A 14,578-nucleotide genomic window follows, 5' to 3' on the forward strand; every position below is an offset into this window, starting at 1 on the left:
CTTCTTTATATTGACTGACAATGGGAGAAAAACCACTGGATCATCTTAGTAGGCACCAAAAGGTATTTGATAAACATTCTAAACTAGTTCATGGTAAAAATTCTAAGCAAACTAGGATTAGAAAGAAACTTTTTTTTTTGGGGGGGGGTGGTTTGCTGTAGGGTGCATGCACTTGCCAGAAAGACGGAGAGAGACAGAAAGCAAGAAATCACCCCCCCCAGGGGGGCGTGGTCATGCTGCAATCCCTTCTCCTCCATTTTCCTCTTGGGATCTTGGGCACGCATGTACACATACCTGGCATGAGTTCGAACCACCGGTCTGGGATTCGAACCATGGTCGATTACATGAGTCCAGTGACATAGCCATTACACCAACTACTGGTCCCAGAAAGAAACTTTTTAAGGGGCCAGCAGGTGGCGAGGTGGTTAAGGGTGCTGGACTCCCACATGGCCGACTGTGGTTCAGATCTCGGAACTGGTGGCTTGCTTTCTCACTTTCCCTCTCTTTCTCTCTTGCTCTGTCCCTCTGTGGTCAAATTAAAATAAATAAATAAAGTTAAATAATAACATATTTTTAAAAAGAAAGTAACTTTTTAAAAGAATTATTAATTTTATTGTATTTTTTATTTTTTAAAATTGACCAGAGAGAGACAGAGAGAGAAAGGTTAAGTGATAAAGCAAATAACCAGGTCCAGGACTCAAACTGTGGTCCGCTATGTGGGAGTCAAGCATCTTAACCACCATGCCACCTGCTGGCCCCCTAGAAAATAACTTTTAAAATCTTGTAATCTAACATCATACTTAATGGTGAAATATCGAAATGTCTTCCCTTAAGATTAGGAAAAGGGTGAAGTTTTCTTTTCTTTTCTTTTAGTTTTGCCCTAGAGCACATGCACTCATCAAAGAGAGAAAAAAACAGAAAGAGGGAAAGTGAGAAAAGACCATCTGGGGGATGGCCACACCATAGTCCCTTTTCTCCATTTTCCTCTTGTGATTTTGGGCATGGAGACACATATACCCAGTGCGATTTTCAAGCCACTGGGTCTGGGACTTGAGCCACCGTCAGACATGTGGGATTCCCCAACCATAATCACCATGCCACCTGTTGGCCCCAAGTGATCTATTTTTACTGCTATTTATTCATGAGCTGGAGGTCCTAGATACAGTTAAAGGCAAAACAGGCAAGAAAGAAATAAATGTTAGGACCAGCAGATGGCATAACAGTTACATCGCTGGACTCCCATATAGTCAACTGTGGTTCGAGTCTCAGACCTTGCTGCTCAAAACTCATGCTGGGTGTGTGTGCATGCATGCGTGCCTCCCGAGAGGAGAATGGAGGAGAAGCGATAGTGGTGTGTCCATCTTCCCTGGGGAATGATTTCTTGCTTTCTGTCTCTCTGTCTCTCCAGCAAGCGCACGTGCCCTATAGCAAAAATCTCTCTAAAAAAAGTTTAAAAAAAAGTTATAAAGATTTAAAAATGAAGTAAAATTTGTTTCATGTAATCATAACATAATTATTCTCTTAAAAATTCCTAGCGAATCCAGTGAAAAATTACTACACTGAACAAATGAACTTGACAAGGTTATAGCAGTAAGATCAATATAAACATCCATTTGTATTCTGTAACTAAAACTTTGAACAGAACAGTGGAGGCAAAGCCTGCCTGGAGATGTAAGCGAATGGGGAGGGGACTTCTGGTTCCAGGAAAGATGAGGTAATACATTTCACTTTGTCTCTTCCACTGAATATAATAGAAAACCCTGGGAAGACTATAGCTATCCAAGAACTCTGAATACTAAGTAATAGTAGGCCCACTGGGAAAGGAAACATGAAGTATATCTAATCCAGTAGTGATTTTCGTGTGTGTGTGTGTGCGTGTGTGTGTGTGTGTGTGTGTTTCCCTCTTTAATCTCCCAATGTGGCCTGATTTCTGCAACTTGCACACTAGGCACAAACAAATAGTGAAAGAGAAACCATCAATTTTTGTCTTAAGAAGCAGAGGTAATGGTTGAAACTTTTCCAGAAGTAATGAAAGATATAAACTTACAGATTTAAGAAGCTTACCAACCTCCAGATAGGATGAACTTCAAGAAATGTGTACCCAGACACACCATAATCAAACTGCTGAAAACAAAAAAGAAAGAAAAAAAAATGTAAGCAACCAGAGAAAAATAATTACATAGACACGATGGCTAGTTCTATGTGTCAATTTGGCAGGGTCACAGTTACTAGATATTTGATCAGTCTTATTCTTGGTGTTTCTATAAAGATGTTTTTGGTGAAATTAACATAGGCCATTAGTTGAAGGCCTAAATAGAACAAAAAGACTGACTTTCCCCAAATAAGTAATTCTACAGTAGGCAGCCTTCGGATTTGAACTACAGCACCAGTTTGTCTTTGGGTTTCCAGCCTGTTGGCCTTCCCCACAGTTTTTGGACTTGCTAGTCTCTATAATTATGTGAGTCAATTCCTTAACATAAATCTCTTTATATCTACCTGTAGGCATAGGTACATGTTCACCTATATTCCTTCAGACACATACACACATCTCATTTTTTCTGTTTCTCTGGAGGACCTTGACTGATACAACAGGGGAACAATGATTTGAATGACTGCAGATTCCTTATCAGCTATTGTAGAAGACAGAAGGCAGTAGAAAAACACTTTTAAAGTGCTGAAAGAAAAGGACCATCAACCCAGAATTCCAGATCCAGGGAAAATGCCATTCACAAATGAAGGTAAAGAAAAAAAAAAAACATCTTCAGATGAAGGAAGTAGAAGAAAACTTGTACCAGCATACATACTCTAAAGAAACACTAAAAGAGGGCCAGCTAAGTAGTGTTGTGGTGATGCACTGCTCAAGTGATGCTGGATCCATATGGAAGATTGTGGGTTTGGTTCCCTGGTTGAATTGTACATGCCTAGCATGAATCCCTGTGCTCTTGACTGGCTAGGAAGGTTGGAGGAAACGACTGCAGTGTGAGACCCTATTAAAGGTTCTTTTCTCTCTCTCTCTCTCTTCCATCTCTCACTCTCATGAGAGAAATAAATGAAATATATTGCGTCATTGGGAAAGTCATGACACATTTTTGCATAGAGAAACATAGAAAAATATGTCATAACTTTCCTGACGACCTAATATACATGAAGCCAGAGGGAATGTAGAACTTAGGAAATAAGGAAGAATAACATAAATGATAAATATCTGGATAAATACAATAAACTTTTTTTTTTAAGTTCTATATGTACAGTGACGAAGAGCAAAAAATTACATCATCATCTGGTGGGGTTTTCCTTGCATGCAGATACAATGCAAATGACAACTGCTGTAGAAGTGAGGATTAGTGGTCCTGCATGGGGATAAAGTTTCTTTGTCTTCCACATTGAGTTAGTAGAGGGTGATGTAAATAAAAGCAGCAGAGTAGGAGTATGTATATTTATTTTTAAAATTATTTAACTTTATTTATTATTATTATTGTTTTCCAATTTGATCAGAGAGAGACAGAGAGAGGGAAAGTGAAACTTGAACCACTGTCGACCATGTGGGAGTCCAGCACCTTTAACTCTATGCCACCTGCCCGCCCCAAGAGTAGGAATATTAAAAGAGTCTCTCTTCCACAAAAACAATTAGAATGTGGGTCAAAGTTGCAAGAATCAATGTTTCCAGAACTATGGAGACTTGCAGAGCCTTTATTCAAGAAAAATAGCTGAATCTAAGTAAAGATTATAACTAAGTTTTAGGGTGGTTTGACATACCCTATCTCCATCTCTCCCCTCTTCATTCCAAGGTAACCCTAAAGCCAACAGCTTACCATTATGGTAGAGACCAGCAATCTGGCAGCACCTGGAGGGAAAAATGGAATTGGAAGTCCTTTATTTTTTTAGAGATTTTTGCTAGAGGGCATGTGTGCTTGCCAGAAAGACAGAGAGAAACATAGAGACAGAAAGCGAGAAATCACCCCGCCCCCCAAGGGGGATGGCCATGCCACAGATCTTTCTCTTCCATTATCCTCTAGAGATCTTGGGAATGCACGCACATGCACCCAGTGTGAGTTTAAGCCACCGGATCTGGGACTTGAACAGTAGTTGACTACATGGGAGTCCAGCGACATATCTATTACACCATCTGCCGAACCCAGGAATTAGAACGCTTTTAAACCCTGTTTTCAGGGTTTAATTTTAATTAATTTGTTTCTGCTGGATTCCTAGAAGATCACTATCATAAAGGCTGTCTTTATTTGAATTGACCAAGATACCAGGACAATGAGTCTTTTCCTTGGGGTGTTTGTGGAAAACAAATGGTGGAATTATTTAACATTGCAGCTTCCTGAAGTGGTTGGTGACAGTTAAGACAAACAATATGCTAACTAAAAGTCATACAAAGAAAAAGTCAGGGAAGGATATGTTCATAGGGGGGGTTTGAAAAGCTCCAACATACTTTTGGGAATCTAGAAGCTCATGAACATGCACAGGGCTGTGTGCATGCCCAGGGTTGTGCACATGTTTGGTAAACACATGAGAAGGGCCTGTGCTTTCATATCTGGCTAATTTTGAGCTCTCTTTAAGCAGGAAGTGAAGGCTAAGGTAGAGTTATAAATTGCCTCATTGTGTATTCCATCATGCACACAGAGCCCCTCAATAAAGAGTAGGAAATTTACTAGTTTTAGGCATTTAAGTTCATCTCTGTCAAATCATTAGATGACCACAAAGTTAACTTAGCAGAGATTTCAGTGTCCACACACAACAATGAATATAGACTTTACAGTTCAGAAAAGTTGCTAAATGAACTACAATGAGAAGTAACAGCAACAATAACAAACTCTAGGAAGGGGAAAATCTGATGTTCAGAGTTGTCACATATTATTTAAAATGTCCAGTTGCCAGCAATAAAATTGTGGATACTCAAAGAAACACTAAAGTATAACCTATACAATGGGACAAAAAAGCAGTCAATAGAAACTGTTCCTGTGGAAGCCCAGATATTACACTTACTATACAAAGAATTCACATCAACTATGTTTTAAATGTTCAAAAAATGAAAGGGAACCATGTATGCATAACTAAAGAAAGGAATCAATATTGTATCTTTTTTTTTTTTTAGAGGTTTTCGCTGTAGGACGTGTGCGCTTGCCAGACAGACAGAGAGAGACAGACAGACAGAAAGTGAGAAATCACCTCCCAGGGGGGTTGGTCACGCCACAGCCCCTTCTCCTCCATTCTCCTCTTGGGATCTTGAGCACGCACACACACATGCCTGGCGTGAGTTTTAAGCCACCGAGTCCGGGATGCGAACCACGGTTGACTACGTGGGTGTCCAGCGACATAGCCATTACACTAACTGCTGGTCCCCTCAACATTGTATCTTAATGAATATTGATAAAGACAAATTATTCAAAAAGACCAGAGTTGAAATTCTGAATCACAAAGGAAAATGCCTGAAATTAAAAATTTGCTAGAGGGGCTCAATAGCACTTATGAGGAGCCAGAAGGAGAGACCAGAAGAAAGAACCAGTAAACTTGAAGATAGGTCAATAGAGTTTATCTAGTCTGGATAAGAGAAAGAAAAAGAGAATGAATAAATATGAACAGACTCCCAGAGACCTATAGGGCATCATCAAGGATATGCTTAATGGAATCCCAGAAAGAGAGGAGAGGAAAGAACAAAATAAAATCTACAGCAATAATGGCAGAAAAATTTTCACATTGGGAGGTTGGCAGGTGGCATGATGGTTAAGGCACTGGACTCCCACATGGCTGACTCTGGTTTGAGTTCAGGACCTAGTAGCTTGCTTTCTCACTTTCTCTCTCTCTCTCTGTCTTTCTTTGGTCAAATAAAAAAATAATAATAATACCAAATAAAATAAAATAAATAACTCTTAAAAGAAGAAAATTAAAATAAAAAAATGTAAAAGTTAAAAATATCCCAGATTTGATGAGAAACAAAAATCTGTACTTCCAAGGAGCTCAACAAACTTCAAATAAGATAAACTCAAAGATATTCACACCTAGACATGTTATAAATAAATTGTTAAAACTAGAGGATTTTAAAAAGAAAAAGAACATTGAAAGCAGCAGTAGAGAAGTGACATATCACAAAGAAGGAATCATTAAGAAGACTAACAACTGATTTTTTTTTTGAGAGGTTTTTGCTATAGAGCGTGCGTGCTCTCCAGAAAGACAGAGAGAGAGAGAGAGACAGAAAGCGAGAAAGCACCCCCCAGGAGGGATGGCCACGCCACAATCCCTTCTCCATTCTCCTCTTGGGATCTTGGGCACGCACACACACGCCTGGCGTGAGTTTAAGCCACCGGGTCCGGGACTCAAACTACATGGGAGTTCAGCGACATAGCCATTACGCTAACTGTTGGTCCTGAACAGCTGATTTTTCATCAGAATTCACAGAGGCCAGAAGGCAGTGGTATGAACATTCAGAGGGCTAAAAGAAAGACTGTCGTATGATAATCCTATATGCAGCAAAATTATCTTTCATAAGACATTGCCCAATAAACAAAAACTGAGCATTTCACATGTACACTAGTGTCATGCCCTACAAAAAAATTTTTTTTTCTTTTTTATGGATAGGTTTTTGCTATAGGGCGCATGTGCTCGCCAGAAATACAGAGAGAGAAAGAGAGACAGAAAGCAAGAAATCACCCTCCAGGGGGGATGGCCATGGATGGCACGCACGCACATGTGCCCGGCATGAGTTTAAGCCACTGGGTCCGGGACTCGGCCTGCAGTCAATTACATGGGAGTCCAGTGACATAGTCATTATGCTAACTGCTGGTCCCCCCTACAAAAAATATTAAAGGGAGTCCTTCAGGCTGACAGGAAAGATTAGATAGTGATTTAAATCTATATAATGAAATAAAGAGCACTAGCTAAAGTAACTACATAGGTGACTGTAAAAGATCCTATAAATTTAACTTGTATTTGTAATTATCTTTTTTTTTAATTTATTTATCTGACTTAAAAAACAACCCCGTAAAGCAATAATTTTAAGTCTTTGTTGATGGGCATATAATGTCATGAGATGTAATCATTGTAACAATAATAGCAGAGTTTTGAAAACTATTGAAATTATGTTGTGAATATTAATCTGAGCTAGATTATTCTAAAATAAGAATAAGTTAATTGTCATCTAGGGAAAAGAATTTAAAATAACTATAAAGTTAATAAATATAAATAGTAAAAGAAATGGCAAGGGAAGTAAAATGGTCCAATAGAAAATATTTATTTAACCGGGGCTGGCAGGTGGCATGGTGTTTAAGGGCACTGGGCTCTCACATGGTCGACTGTGGTTCGAGTCTTGGTCCTGACAGCTTGCTTTCTCACTTTCTCTTTCTCTCTGTCCTTCTCTGGTCAAAACATACAAATAAATAAATAAATCTCAATAAAAAATTCTTTAAAAAATAAAAAAGATATCTACTTAACCAAAGAAAGCAGTAATATAAGACTATAGTAATAAAAAGGACATAAAACACATAGGAAACAAGTAACAAAATGGCAAGTGTAAATCTTGCCTTGTCAGTAATTATAATAAATATTAATGAGCTAACCACTCAAAATGGTAAAACATAAATTTTAAGTATACTATGAAAATTTAAGTAAGAGTCATAACAACTTAAAAAACACCAAACAAGGTTGGCTCTGTAGTGCAGCAACTAAATGCTGTACATGGGAACTGGATTCCACATAGCTACCATAGATCAAATCCAAGCTCTGAGGCTTGGAAAACATGCTGGCAGATGTATGTGCATGCTTGAAATTCTGATGGTATAAAGAAATGGAGGAAAAGGAATGGTAGCATGACCACACCTCATTGATTTCTTTCTCTCTCTCTTTCTCTGTCTCTCTAAAGGCTATACAAAGAGATATAGTAGAAAGAAAAATACCCACTAGATAAATGAACATTAAATACTAGTAATCATTAAATACTAAAAATATTCACATAAACCAAAGAAAGTAGGAAAGAGGAAGCAGAGGAATGAAAGAAAATGGGGCTACAGAAAGCACATAGCAATAGTTTACCTACATTCAAATATATTAATAATTGTATTAAATATAACTATATTAAATTTAACTAATCTGCATCACTAAAAATCAGAGATTGGTGTAACGGTTACATTACTGGACTCCCATGTAGTTGACCGTGGTTTGAGTCTCAGACATGGTGGCTTAAAATGCATGCAGGGCATGTATACATGTGTGCCCAAAATCTCGGAAGGAGACTGGAGGAGAAGGGATTGCAGTGTGGCCATCCCTTCTTTGTGGGGGAGGGTGATTCCTTACTTTCTGTCTCTCTGTCTCTTTCTGTCTTTCTGGACTCAAACTGCAGTTGGTCATGTGGGAGTCAAGCGCCCTTAACCGCCATGCCACTTGCTGGTCCCCATGTGTTGAAATTTTTATCTCCAGTGAACTAGTGTTGGGAAGTGTGGCCTAATAAAAGGTCATGAGGGCAGAGCTCACATAAATGGATTAATGTTACTATGGGAGTCAATTAGTTATCACAAGAACAAGTGATAAAAGTCCCTATTGTAAAAGGGATTCTACTCTTTTTCTGTCTCATGTACTTGCTTCTGACATCTGTCCTTCCACCATGGGACGACCCTCTCTAAATGTTAGCACCATGCTCTTAGACTTCTCAACTTCCCAAACCATGAGCCAAATACATTCCTTTTTTTTTGAATGGGAAGTGAACTTTTTTTTCTTTTAACAGATTATCATAAAGTGATTTTCCCCTACTAATTAATTTCCTACTAATTTCTTTCTTTTTCTTTTTCTTTCTTTCTTTCTTTTTTTTTTTTTTTTTAAGTTTTTACCATAGGGTATGTGCACTCATTGGAGAGAGTAAGAGAGGAGCAAAGTGAAAAATCACTGTCAAGGGGGATGGCCACTCATTAATCCCTTCTTCTCCATTCTCCTCTCAGGATTTGCTTTTCAAGGAGATTCTTTTCATATATTTTTTATTTAAATATTTAAAAAATTTACATTTAGTCACTGTACGTCTTTATAATGTACAATGTGGTTTTTTTCTAGCATGAATATTATGCATAATAGACAAGTCAAAGACATTGCCATATACATTATCATCAACAGATAACTTCGTATTTCTGTCTATTAAAAGTTTTTTCCCCCCAGTCGCCTCCCTCCTACCCCTCCATTACTCAACCCCTCCTGTATTGTCCCTGGTATCTACAGTTTGTCTCCCTGCTATTACATTCTCCAATCTTTCTGTCTCTGCCACAGAGTGCAGATATTCGGTTTATATTAAGTGGGGACATGCAATGCCTGTCTTTCATACTCTGGCTTGCTTTGCTTAGCATTAAATCTTCCATATTCATCCACTTTATATCAAATGTCAGAGTCTTGATTTTTATTGTTGAGTAGTACTTCAGTGTATATGTGCCACACATTCCGTTCTTTTTTAAAAGAATTATTAAATTAAATTAAATTAATTATTATTATCATTATTTAATTTGACCAAAGAGAAAGAGAAAGTGAAAAAGCAAGTTGCCAGGTCTGGGACTTGAACAGTGGTTGACCATGTGAGAGTCTAGCACATTAACCACCATGCCACCTGCTGGCCCCCAAGGCTACATTTTTCAGTCCACTTGTCTGTTCTTAGATATTTTGTTTGATTCCAGGTCTTAGCAGTTGTGAATAAATGCTGCAATATACATGGATGTGCAGGTGTTTTACTGACTATGAGCTTTTGTTTTGTTTTTAAATCCTTTATATAGATACCTAAGAATGGAATCATTTCCATTTGCATTGAATATCTTTTTCCAGCCCTTCGCTTTTGGTCTATGGATGTCTTTATCAATGAGGTGCTTTTCTTGCAAGCATCATATAGAGGGCTCCTGCATTGGTTTTGTTTGTTTGTTTGTTTGTTTTTTAAATCCATTCAGCCAGTCTGTATCTTTTAATTGGAGAATTTAGTCCATTAACATTTGGTGTTATTATCTATATTTGGGGACTTATCTTTGTCATTTTGTAGTCCATTTACATGGTTATTCTTTGTTCTTTCATTTCTGTTTGTCTCTCTTTAGTTTTTCTGATATAGTACTTTTTTTCAGTATTTCTTGAAGAACTGGTCAGGTGTTGGTAGATTCTTTCAGGTTTTGTTTATCTGAGAAGAATTTTATTTTTTCTTCCCATTTGAAGGATAATCTTGACAGGTATAGTATTCTTAGTTGAAATTGTCTTTCTTTTAGCATTTTGAATATGTCTACTCATTCCTTCCTTGCTTGCATTGTTTTAGTCAAGAGGTTTTACAAAGGTTAGCCTAATAGGATAATCTTTGTAAGTAACTTGGCATTTCTCTCGTACCATTTTTAGAATCTTGTATTTGTCTTTAGTTTTTACCAATCTGGCTATAATGTGCTGGAGATCTTTTTGTGGAGATTCTATTTGGTGTCCTTTATATTTCCTATGTCTCAATGTCTGAATGTTTCTCTAGGTTTGGAATGTTTTCTGTAAGTATTTCATGTAGTAGATTTTTCTATGCCCTTGTCAGATTCACCTTCTGGAATACCATTTGTTTGGATATTTGGGTGTTTAATGGTATCTAGTATTTCCTGTATATTGTCCTCATTTTTTTCCCATTCTTTTTGGTAGATTTGTCTAAATCAGAGGCTTTGTCTTCTAGCTCAGAGATCCTATCTTCTACATGGCTTAATCTGATATTAATACTTTCGATGAAGGTTTTGATTTCTAGTATTACAGTCTTCATCCCTAGAAGTTATGTTTGATTCATTTTTATGGTGTCTATCTCTTTATGGAGTTCCTCTTTCAAGTCATGGAATGATTTTCTCATCTGGAATTGGTTATCTGTTTTTCTTGCATCTCATTAAGTTTAGTTAACAAGAAATATTCTGAATTATTTTTCTGGCATTTCAGTGATTTCCTCTATTTTTTTCCATTGGTGGAGATGAGTTACTGTGTTTCCTTGTGGAGGATGTATTTCCTGGTTTTCTCATAGTTGAGGCTCTGCTGTGATTTTTAGTCATTTGGTGATGTATTCACTGCTTGCTAATTCTTTTGGAGTAGGTTTTTGTAGCTGTGTGCTCATGTGCTTCCCATTGTTGTGAATTAGCTCTGTGCCAGTTTCCTTCTTCTATTGTGGGTGTCGATGTGGTATCTACAGTGGGAATCTTGGGTTCGAGTTTATGGAGAGGAATTTCTCTCTTTTTCTGGTGGGTTCAGTGAGGGAAAAGGATTCTTCCAGAGCTTCACAGTGTTCAGATGTTCTATATACCTAGACCTCTTTAGTCACTGTGTGGGTGGGGGCTGAGCAGCAAAATGAGAATGTAAGGTGAAAATAAAAATTGTGCATGGTACACAGGCCAATTTAGTCTACCTCCTGTACCCTAGACTGGGCAGGGGGCTTCAGGTGGAGAATGGTTGCTAAAAGGCCTCTTTTCTCCGTGCCCCCCAACCTTTTTAAATTACCTAGTCTATGGTATTCTGTCATAGCAGCAGAAGTAGAGACAAGTTATCAATTCTTAGAGCTTAGATTTTTATTCTTTTTATGTGACTTTTATATGCACATAATGTATCAAGGCAATGTTATAAATAAATTATAAATAAAATATGCGTACATGTGGAAAGCATGTTAATAAGTTCTCAACTCATAAGTCACCAAATAAAAAAAAGTTTGCAAAGTGTCTTTCCATTGTTACAAATCTGTGTTCAGGGAAAATGTTTTGTTCTATCTACTTTCAGTTACAAAAGACTAAACTGGCAGTTCTGGGTTGTCCTTTTCTTGAACATTCCAAAGAAATTTTTAGTCCTTGCCTGACTACTGGGAGATAATCTCTAATCCCTTGGAATATTCTATCTTTAAGAGTTATCTTTGTTTATATAATGCCTTGGGGCATGTCAGATGTAATTTATGGTATAAGCCTTGGGCTATGCAGTATGATTTTGACCTCTGGAGGGTTTGGAGACTAATGGTCAGTCATGCAGGTAAGCAACCTCTAATACAACTACAGGACACCAAGGATTGAGTTATCTTCCCTGGTTGGCAAATACTCCGTACAAGTTATCACACATCATTACTGGAAGAATTAAGCGTTGTCTGCATGACTTTACTCTGAGTGGGCAACAGAAAGTTTATGCCTGCTCTCTCCTGGATTTTACCTTAAGTGTATTTTTCCATGACTAATATCAATATGTATCCATTCATTGTAATAAACTGCATCTGAGTGTAATGACTTCGCTGAATTCCATTAAGTCCTAGTGAATCACTGAACCCATGTGTGGCGTTGAGAGTTACTGAACACATCTACACATATACCTTTACAGAATAGAAGATTATTTAGCTCATGGTTTTGGCAATTCAAGATCAAGGAGCTGCATCTAGTAAGGTTTTTCTTGTTGGCAGGAACTTTCTGCAGAGTCTCAAGAGGGCTTGGGGCATTACATGGAAAGAACTTACGGGTTTCTCTGTGTGTGTGTGTCTCTGTCTCCTCCTCCTTCTCCTTCATTTTTAAAGAATTATTTATTTATTTAATTTCATTTGTTATTATTTTTTAATTTGACCAGAGAGAGACAGAGGAAGAGAGAAAGGGAAAGCGAGAAAGCAAGCTATCAGGTCTGGGACTTGAACCCTGATAACTTTGTCTAATACTCATCATCTCCCAAAGGCCCAAACTCTTCACCCCATAATTGGATTACAATACAACCGAAGTTCAACATGTGATTTTTGGGGGGACACATTCTGACCATAGCAGAGGGTGTCCACTACACAACTCATAAAAGTTTCAAAAAAGAAAGAGAGAACTGGGACAGTAACTACAGGGGAAATAAAGTCAAAAGCTTTTTTCTAACATGGGAAAATTTTGTGCTAATGGAAATGATCCAGTAGAAGGGAAACAACTAATAGAAGTCTGCCTTGTGGGTCTGCCATTATATTATTTTTTAAATATTAGATGCAATTAAAATTCTTGGTTTGTTTCTCATGTAACAAAATAACATGATTTTGAGTCCCACTTTTCCCAAATTTAAAATGTAGACCTTGGTCTACAGTGGCTAATAGTTGGTCTCAGTGTTCTTTAGTGAATATTTAAGAAAATATGAATATTTAAGAAAATATATCATGGGGTATGGAATAAAAAAATCTTAAAGCTTAGGGACCAGCAGTCAGCATAATGGCTATGTCGCTGGACTCCCATGTAGTCGACTGTGGTTCGAGTCCCGGACCTGGTGGCTTAAACTCACGCCAGGCACGTGTGCGTGCGTGCCCAAGATCCTGAGAGGGGAATGGAAGAGAAGGGATTGTGGCGTGGCCATTCCCCCTGGGGGGTGATTTCTCGCTTTCTGTCTCTCTGTCTTTCTCTGTCTTTCTGACTAGCGCACACGTCCTATAGCAAAAACCTCTCCAAAAAAAAAAAAAAAAAAACTTAGAGTGTAGATTAGTATTCTTTTTTAATATATGTTTTATAATTTACATATCAGTGCAGTGTTATAAAGAAATTATAAATAAAACAAACATACATTTGGAAAACATATTAACAAATTTTCAACTAATAAGGCACCAAATCAAAAAAGTTTGTGAATAAGCAACTTGTTCACATTGTTCACAAACATTGCTTGTGAATGAACAATGAAAAGTGTCCTTTCTTTGTTATAAATCTGTTTTGGGAGAAAATGTTTCATTCTGTCTACTTTATTCAGAGAGCGATTTTTGGAAATGATTATTTAAAACTTGTTTTCTGTTAAAGGGCTAATATTTATGAAACGATATCACTAGGTCATGACATATCACTTGCCACAGTGACCTTAGGATTCTTTGTAGTTGATTTTTTTCCTTATATAAATTTTATTGTTTAAAATTAATCCTTACAAGACACTTTCGTTAATGTAAAATATATAGTAATGTTTATGTTTCAGTGTTTACTACTTTTCCCTAATCCTGATAGTCTTATTTTTGTACTAATAAATGTGACATATAACTCAAGTGAATCAGGTTAATTTGCTTGAGTTTATGTTAAATACCAATGGTTGGGCTTTTTTTTTTTTTTTTTTTTAATACCAATGGTTGGGGTTTTTTTTTTTTTTTTTTTTCTTCATAGCTTAGTCTGCATAGAAAATAATACAGGGGAGCCAGCAGGTGGCATGGTGGTTAAGGCACTGGATTTCCACATGGCCAACTGTGGTTTGTGTCCTGGACCCAGTAGCTTGAAACTCAGACTGGGTGTGAATGCATGCATGCATGCATGCCCAAAATCCCAAGAGGAGAATAGAGGAGAAGGGATTGTTCTGTGGCTATCCCCTTTTGGGGGTGATTTCTCACTTTTCCTCTCACTGTCTCTCTGGCAAGTGCATGCACCTTACAGAAAAACAAAACAAATCAAAGCTTAAAAAAAAAAAAAGAGAGAGAACACAGGCCCAATAATTAATAAATTAAAATAATCTTCATGATGAGAATTTGATACACTATTTGTAAAAATAATGTTCATGCTTATAAAATAATTTCAGAAGAGATGATATTTATGATTCATAATGATACCATTTTATTTTTAGTTCTAAGACATATTGTCATTCATCACTAAATGTTGGGGAATGTGTTCTG

The sequence above is a fragment of the Tupaia chinensis genome, unplaced genomic scaffold (genome assembly GCF_000334495.1).
Source record: "Tupaia chinensis unplaced genomic scaffold, TupChi_1.0 Scaffold145396_1, whole genome shotgun sequence".
In the NCBI taxonomy this organism is placed as follows: domain Eukaryota; kingdom Metazoa; phylum Chordata; class Mammalia; order Scandentia; family Tupaiidae; genus Tupaia; species Tupaia belangeri.